The sequence below is a fragment of the Taudactylus pleione genome, unplaced genomic scaffold (assembly GCF_031769625.1).
Source record: "Taudactylus pleione unplaced genomic scaffold, aTauple2 ptg000212l, whole genome shotgun sequence".
In the NCBI taxonomy this organism is placed as follows: domain Eukaryota; kingdom Metazoa; phylum Chordata; class Amphibia; order Anura; family Myobatrachidae; genus Taudactylus; species Taudactylus pleione.
The window spans coordinates 4,792,053-4,800,970 of record NW_028284614.1 but is presented as its reverse complement, the minus strand read 5'-3'; positions in this window follow the sequence as shown (position 1 = coordinate 4,800,970).

The following is an 8,918-nucleotide window of genomic DNA, read 5'->3' as shown; positions in this document are numbered from 1 at the left end:
GGTAAAGCTGGCACTTCCTTGGTGTAGGTCACACACAGAGAAAAGGAAAGGCATTTTCCCAAAAACCAAGCCCTGGCTTAGCGGTTGTAGAGGATTAGATGGTGTTCACTGTAGTATTTTTTTAGGGCAGGGGTGCTGAACACAGAGGAGGATTTGTTAGGGCATTAGTGATTCCCGCTGACAGCACACCCTGACCATTTTTTGTGTCGACCATCCCAATGTTGACCTTTTGACTATGTTGATGTTTTCTGCCTATCAATCTTCATCCATGATAACCTTTTCTATGTCGAACTTCTGACCATGTCGACCTTTTTGTACCTGTCAATCTTCATCCATGTTGACCTTTCCTGTGTCGACATTTTGTACCTGTCGACCTATTGCCTGTCAATCAGTTGGTGTCAATCTTCTACATGTTTATGTAAACAGTGTAGATCTTTGAACCCACACCTTCAGGTACAGCAGGGGAAAGCAGATCTCAAAGTGCACAAGTGCTCAGACTCTGTCTACTCTCAGTGACTGTATTATAGTGCATATCATAGCGACACCTGTTGTCCTATTTTCACATAATTAAGGTGTTCTCCATTCCCCCTTTAAAGTGACCAACAACATTGTGATATTTACTATCAGAATTGCTTCTGTTGGTTTGTGGCACATTTTTAATTCTTATATATTTTTTCATTATTTCATAATTTTTTGCTTATATTTCACTTTTTTACCACTTTTTAGGCACTGGGGAAGGGTTAGGGTTTGGCTATGGATGAGAAGAGTTAAGGTTAGGCACTGGGGGAGGGTTAGGCTACAAGAGGGGATGTTATGGTTAGGCACTAAGGGAAGGGTTATGGTTTGGCTATGGATGAGAAGAGTTAAGGTTAGGCACTGGGGGAGGGTTAGGCTACAAGAGGGGATGTTATGGTTAGGCACTGGGGAAGGGTTAGGGTTTGGCTATGGATGAGAAGAGTTAAGGTTAGGCACTGGGGAAGGGTTAGGGTTTGGCTACAAGAGGGGATGTTATGGTTAGGCACTAAGGGAAGGGTTATGGTTTGGCTATGGAAGAGAAGAGTTAAGGTTAGGCACTGGGGGAGGGTTAGGCTACAAGAGGGGATGTTATGATTAGGCACTAAGGGGAGGGTTATGGTTTGGCTATGGATGAGAAGAGTTAAAGTTAGGCACTGGGGGAGGGTTAGGATTAGGCTACAAGAGGGGATGTTATGGTTAGGCGCTAAGGGGAGGGTTATCTTTTGGCTATGGAAGAGAAGAGTTAAGATTAGGTGGAAGAGAAGAGTTAAGATTAGGCACTGGGGGAGGGTTAGGATTAGGCTACAAGAGGGAATGTTATGGTTAGGCTCTAAGGGGAGGGTTATGGTTTGGCTATGGAAGAGAAGAGTTAAGGTTAGGCACTAGGGGAGGGTTAGGGTTAGGCTACAATAGTGGATGTTATGGTTAGGCACTAAGGGGAGGGTTATGGTTTGGTTATGGAAGAGTAGGGTTAAGGTTAGGCACTGAGGGAGGGTTAGGGTTAGGCTGCTAAAGGGGATGGTTAGGGTTAGGCTATAGGAGAGGAGGGTTAAACACAAGGGGGAGGGTTAGGTTTAGGCTACAGGAGGGGAAGGTTAAGCACTAGAGGGAGGGTCAGGATTAGGTTGCAGGGAGAGGGATGGTTAGGATTACGCTGCGGGGAGGGGGAGGATTAGGCATTAGAGGGAAGGTTAGGATTAGGCTGCGGATGGGAGGTTTAGGATTAAGCTGTGAAAGGGGAGAGTTAGGGATAGGCACAAGTAGGGGAGGGGTGGGTTAGGAGTAGGCTGCGGGAGGGGAGGGTTAGGGTTAGGCACTAGAGGGGGTTGGGTTAGTTTATCGGAATAGAGGGTTAGGGTTAGGCACTAGGTGGTGGGTTAGGTTTAGGCTTTACAAGGGTTAGGGTTAGGCACTACTAAGGGGAGGGTTAGGGGTTAGCATTAGCAATACTCGCCACCAGAAGTCGCACGGGATCCACCTGAAATTATCAGGACATTTCTCCCGGACCCAGAAGGCACTTATGAAGCCGCCATACCAAGTAAGTCAGCACTAGACCACCAGGGACATTTTACCGACATTCTAATCATGTTGACATTTCATCAGTGTCAACACGCCAACATCATGACCATGTAACCACTGATGTCAGCCTCTATATTAAAAAGACATGTATTAATACTTTATCATTATTACTATATACAGCCTGGGAATGGTGATGCTTGTGAAATCAATGGAAAAACAGGTGATCTCACACTGGGCTGTGATGTCATCATTGTAAGGGCCATTTTATCAATGAGTTTTATCACTCACAACTAGTGATAAAACTCTTTGTGTTTGATAAACGGTGCTCCAGCCAATCAGCTCCCAACGGTCATTTTTCAAACAGATGACAGTTGGGAGCTCTTGGCTGGAGCAACATTATCATATGCAACAAGTTTTATCACTCTCTGTGAATGATAAAACTCATTAATAAATGAAGCCTTGCCTAAGGGTGGAATATGCGTCAAAAATCCACAAACTGCTATTTTCACAATTTGGCAGCATTATCCATATGTAACAAGCTCCGGAATGCGATACATACCATATGTTTGCAAATATATGTAGTGAGATCTCTGCAATTGCTATTATTATATTGGATGCAAATCTCATTACTGCCCTATATGCCAGGGACATGCAGTCAGGATAAACCCTCCCCTGTCATCACCCAAGTCAGACTGTAATAGAATAATACAAAGACGATATTCATAACTTATAAATATCTTTTTTGTATTATGCTGATCATGTTAGGAATTGAGGTATTGTCTGAGATAGAAAAGTCCCACAACAGCCTTGAGGGCTAGTAATGCTTGGCTAGCTGCGGCCGTGGAGCAGCCTTGAGGGCTGGTGAGTTTTTTTGACTAGTCGTGCCTGTGGGCCGTAGAACTAGATGCGACCTTTGGGCCGTGCAGCAGCCTTGAGGGCTGGTAAGCCTTGGCTAGTTGTGGCCTGAGGGCCGTAGACCTAGATGCGACCTTTGGGCCGTGCAGCAGCCTTGAGGGCTGGTAAGCCTTGGCTAGTTGTGGCCTGAGGGCCGTAGAACTAGATGCGACCTTTGGGCCGTGCAGCAGCCTTGAGGGCTGGTAAGCCTTGGCTAGTTGTGGCCTGAGGGCCGTTGAACTAGATGCGACCTTTGTGCCGTGCAGCAGCCTTGAGGGCTGGTAAGCCTTGGCTAGTAGTGACCTAGGGGCCGTAGGACAAGATACGGCCTTTGGGCCATGCAGCAGCCTTGAGGGTTGGTAAGCCTTGGCTAGTTGTGGCCTGTGGGCCGTAGAGCTAGATGCGGCCTTTAGGCCATGCAGCAGCCTTGGCTTGTAGTCGCTGGATTGTGGTCTGTGCCGCCGGGTTGACACAAGCGGTGGTACGCTGGACTGCGTACTCTAGAGGCAGGATTGCGATCTGTGCTGCTGGGTTGACACAAGCAGCTGGATGCTTGACTGCGCAATCTGGACACTGAGTGCGGTCTGAGCCGCTTGGATGACATAAACGGCAGAGAGTTAGTATGCGGACCGTGCCACCTAGATGACACAAACGGCATGTAGTAGGTATGCGGACCGTGCCGCCTAGATGAGACAAATGACATGTATAATTGTATAACAAAGTTGACAGGAGGACTGGGGGGTTCAGTATGAAATACTGCTGGATGCATGGCCAGCGGTTCAAATCCCAGGAGCGGCAGCCTGACAGAGGTGGAAATCCTGAACGTCGGAAGGTAAGTATAAACTAACCTATTCTACCCCCTAACCCTCCCTTAGGGGTGCCTAACCCTAACCTCCCCCCAAGTGCCTAACCCTAATCCCCCCCTTCCCCTAGCCTAAACCTAAGTCCCCTGGGGGGGTGCCTAACTCTAACCTCCCCCCAGGGGTGCCTAACCCTAACCCTCCCCTTCCCCTAGCCTAACCCTAACCTCCCCCCGCGGGTGCCTAACCCTAACCCTCCCTTCCCCTAGCCTAACCCTAACCTCTCGGGGGGGGGGTGCCTAACCCGAAGTCCCCCCCTGGAGCCCTAAACCTAACCCTCCCCCCCCACGGCTGTCCATGCTTGGCGCCCGGCATCCCTTCAATCGGGATGCCAGGCGCCGGTCTCCAGGCGTAGGTACAATGACAGGCGTCGAGATTTCAATGCCTGTCATTTAACCCTTGCTGGGATTAAGCAGTCGGGAAGCAGGCGATCGGCATTGCATCCGCCGGCTTCCCCACTGTTTCCCGGACTGGGTACTCGATTGGAGAACAGGACACAATGCCAGAACCGGAAACGCGTGAAACGCCACCACCAGCATCAGAGCAGCCTTCACACCAGCAGGAAATAGTCCAACAATCCAGATTGATCCCGGGATGATGGACAAGAGGTAGGAGGAGTTCATCGAAGGCTCGTCCGGCGTTCGTCTCGTCATGCATTCGCAGAGCGGCGGCTTGTGACAGATCAGTTTTATAGGCAAAACTCCCCAATATTGCAGCACTCCCTGGAAATACAGGAGATATGAAGCAGTAAAGAACCTCACCTCTGATAGCTGAGACACTGCCTGGAGCTGGGGTCTGGGCCACAAAGCAGCCAATAAAACACAGAGAAAAAGAGCTAATAGAGGCATGCCTCACTGTGAGGGGGCATGCCATGAGCTCTGATAGATACTTCTGATGATCAGGTGACCAGACCAGGAAGTACTCATTGGAGCTCTGCAGCAGCAGCACGGAGCAGGGAAGAAAATTGGCATATACAGGCAGAGGAAACACACTAAGGAAAAATAGGTGAAGAGGGTCCGCTGCTAGGTGAGAAATCTTTTGTGCTAGGGGGGGATCCTTTGTGCTAGAGGGAGCTATGTGTGAGAGGAATCTGTGTTACGCGGAATCTGTGTGTGTGTGGGGGAGGGATCTTTGTGAAGGGGACAGGTTCATATATGTGTTTGTATATCTAGCTCTGATACTAGCTAGTGCCTATCCATCCATTGACCTCACCGCACATCCCTGCTATATGCAGGGTGCTGGGAGAATATTTTGTCACTTTTCTGTTTCTAGATTACCACCCTCCCTCCTCCCTTACATGGACCTGTGATGGGCTTATATATTGATTTGCGCAACCACCATTTTGTGTGTCTTTGTATGGGAGGCCTGGCTTAGGGCTTCTATGCATCTATTAGGGTCTTCTATACATGGAAGAAATCCCTGTGATGTTGCTTGATGAAGTTTATTAGTATTTATTTATTTATAAGGTGCTACATATATGTTTTTGCAATGGGTTTTTAACATTTTATGACCATTTATCCTATAACCTACTTTGCTTGGTATTCGCAGCTTTCAAGCCACTGCCATCTATTAATTGATCTGTATTAGAAAATGTGGTGCCCCATAAATATGGGGTCACCCCTCAGCTTGTCAGGAACACCCCATATTCCCAGCTGATGCCTGTCGTCTCTAAACATATTTACGATAAGTGCCAGCATTACCAGCCTGCACCCCGTTATTTTTATTTTTTTGCATGGTCCATTGAACCCTATGGCAGCAAGGAGTTGAACTTTTACTGTTACTACTAAGGAAGATGCGCTGGATGGGCAGACTGGACCTGGGCTGGCCAGCAACAGCTTAAGCCCAAAAACATTTCCCATTACCAGATTGGTGGCCAGAGTTGCAGGATAAAGGGCCCTGGAGGTTGGAAGTGGAGGACCAGTGATCAATAAATAAGCAGGGCTCCAAGCAGCTGAGGCAGGCCACCGGTGGTCAGGGGAATAAAAGTGGCTGAGAGATGGTACTTACGGAGGACAGTGTGTCCGGAGAGGGCGCTGTCCCAGAGGGCACCCCCACTAGTGGTGCTGTAAAAGTAGTGGAGTTATCCTGCTGGCAGACTGTAGATGCCACCTGTCGTTTGCACATCGCAGCATGGGACCTTGGAGTTGGAGGTTTGCAGCCCTCTGCCGGCAGCCCCAGTTGTTAAAGTGGTACTGAGAGGTCTTGGCAGTTATAGATGATCTATCCTTGCTACAGTTAAACCCAGTGGGCCAAAACTGTATATTGGCTCTGGGAGTGCTTTCTCTGGTGATGAGCTTGTGGTGGCTGGAAGTAGATAAAGGGCCTGATTCAGCAAGGATCGCATTTGCAAACTGCACTCAGGCTATAGATATATTATATATGCAGGCAGGCTATAGATATATGATGTATGCGCGCAGGCTATAGATATATGATGTATGCACGCAGGCTATAAATATATGATGTATGCGCGCAGGCTATAGATATATGATGTATGCGCGCAGGCTATAGATATATGATGTATGCATGCAGGCTATAGATATATGATGTATGCACGCAGGCTATAGATATATGATGGATGCACGCAGGCTATAGATATATGATGTATGCATGCAGGTTATAGATATATGATGTATGCACGCAGGCTATAGATATATGATGTATGCACGCAGGCTATAGATATATGATGTATGCACGCTGGTTATAGATATGTGATGTATGCACTCAGGCAGCTTTGTAAATGCAATCCTTTGCAGGTATTGTAATGCACAGGAGGCATCATGCATCCTGTGCTTTACTTAACTAAGCTGCGTTATTCAACGCAGCATTGGTTAATCTGCGTACCATCGGCCAGCTGCGGTGACCCATAGGGTCCCGCAGCCGACCGCCACAGTTTAGAGGAAGAGGCCAGGAAATCTCCGTAACCCAATGGAAATCCTAGCCTCTTCCCTCCCCCCCAACATCGGCGACACGCCTCCGTTTCAGGTAATGGAGGCTGTCGCCGCCCCCTCCCCGCCCCCAAATGGCAGCAGACTGTCAGTTTGCAAGCGTACTCGCAGACCCGTTCTACACATGCGCAGAATGGGTCTGGCACCTGCGCAGATTCCCAAACATCTGGAATCTGAGTTCCGCAGTGCACGCTATCAGGCCCAAAGTACAGTGTGCATTCGCTACAGTGTGTCTATCAATGTTTTATCACAGTCCAGGTTTTAAGGATATCCATGCTTGAGTCCAGATGGTTAAATCAAATTGACTGAGGTAAAAATTGTCACCTGTGCTTAAGCATGGATTTCCTTAATATGTGGACTGTAATGGCAGAGTTTGGGAACCTCTACTTTATTGAATTGCCTGTCACTATAAACCTCAACAGTGTTTCTTTACTCTGCTAGTTATTGAGATTTCAGTCATACCTGAAGTGGGTTGGGTACGGGATGCCGATGCTCGGGTTCCTTGTCGTAAAAATCCTGATGCCGGCATCCCAAGAGGGTTAGGATACCGACACTTGTCGGTTGGTATCCTAACCCTCCCCCTCTCCCTACCCCTAAGTCTCCCTCCCCGCACCCTAAACCTAACCCTCCCCCTAGTGCTTAACTCTATCCGCTAACACTCCCTCTATCCCCAGTACTTACCTTTGGGATCCTGACAGTCGGGATGCCGGTGCCGGTATTCTGACAAGTGTCTGGATTCCGGAACGCCGGAATACCCACGGTCAGTATTATGACCGTATCTCCTGTAGTGCTACCGAATGCCTACTAATATTGAAATGCATGTCATGTTCACGCTAATGTTTTCTACTGAGTTCTTCTGTCATGCTTTAAGGATTTGCTAGTTGCTATTTACAGTAAAATGCACACTCAATAAAACCGATTGCGTGTGTATTAGCAACTGCACTCCTTGCTGAATCAGGCCCTTTAGGTTCTGAAACTCGGTCCTCAGGACCCCAAACACTGCATGATTACCAGGTCTCCTCACAGAATCAGAAGTGAAGTAATTATCTCCACCTGTGGATCTTTTAAAATGTGTCAGTGAGTAATGAATACACCTGTGCACCTGCTGGGTGACCTGGGAAACATGACCTGTTTGGGGTCCTGAGGACTGAGTTTGAGAACCACTGGTCTAGTTTATGGCCAGCTTTAAAACCCTGTTTGCTCATTTAGTTGAGCAGGCCTGCTTCAAGCCAGCTGGTGCCCTCACTCTAGTGCTGGACTTTTCTTGCTTATTGCTAAATCTGCAAGAACGGTTATCAATCCCTACTTTTCTCTAATGTTTAATTGTATAATTTTTTTGCTGTATCACAGTTCCAGACCGGCTCAGGCCCAGGACAGACCCCTTTTCCACTGCAGTGCTGATCAGGGTTATTCCCGGATTGGGGCCATTCACACTGCACCCAGGTGGCTGCTCCAGCGCTTGGAGATGACATCATCTCTTTGCACCGGAATGCGGCTCTCCACTGCTGTTACCCAATTACACTGAGCCTTATCCGGGTCCTTTCTGGGAAAAACCCAACTTGCTAGCAGGACTGGCTTCCTGGGTGAGTGGACCTGGGTGGAGCCGTTTCCGCTGACAAAAATCCCGGGTTGATGCACATTCACATACAATAACCTGGGTTTCCAGGTCAGTGAAATAGTGGTATACTGTCAGTGGTGTATTGCTTCATGTAAAGAATGGTTTGCAATATCCTACTCGTGCTTAGAGTAGAAAATAAGAAGGATCTCAAAAGGGACTTTAAAATAAAACTTATTTTATGGCTCAGCAACATGTGGGGGGGGGGGGGGGCAGATCATGACCCCACTGCTCGTTCTTCTATCAGCAACAGTGTCCCTCTTTCCCACGTCCATTACACAACGGGCGAGAAGACAGTCTAGTTTGTCTTTCACAGAACAGTTCACTTCCTGCCCTCTGATTGGTTGCCAGCCTGTCTCTCACACACAGACATTATGACATTTGGCCTAGGACAGGTTCAAGAACGCTGTACCTGATTCTATCATGAGAGGTTCAGGAACAGCATTCCTGCTGCAAAATAGTGCAAAGAAGTACTTATTGCTTGTACTCACACCGCAAATGTCCCCCATGCAATTCTGTGTCCTAAACACTGATGCTCATAGCTGTAAGGTATGTATAATTTACCTACAA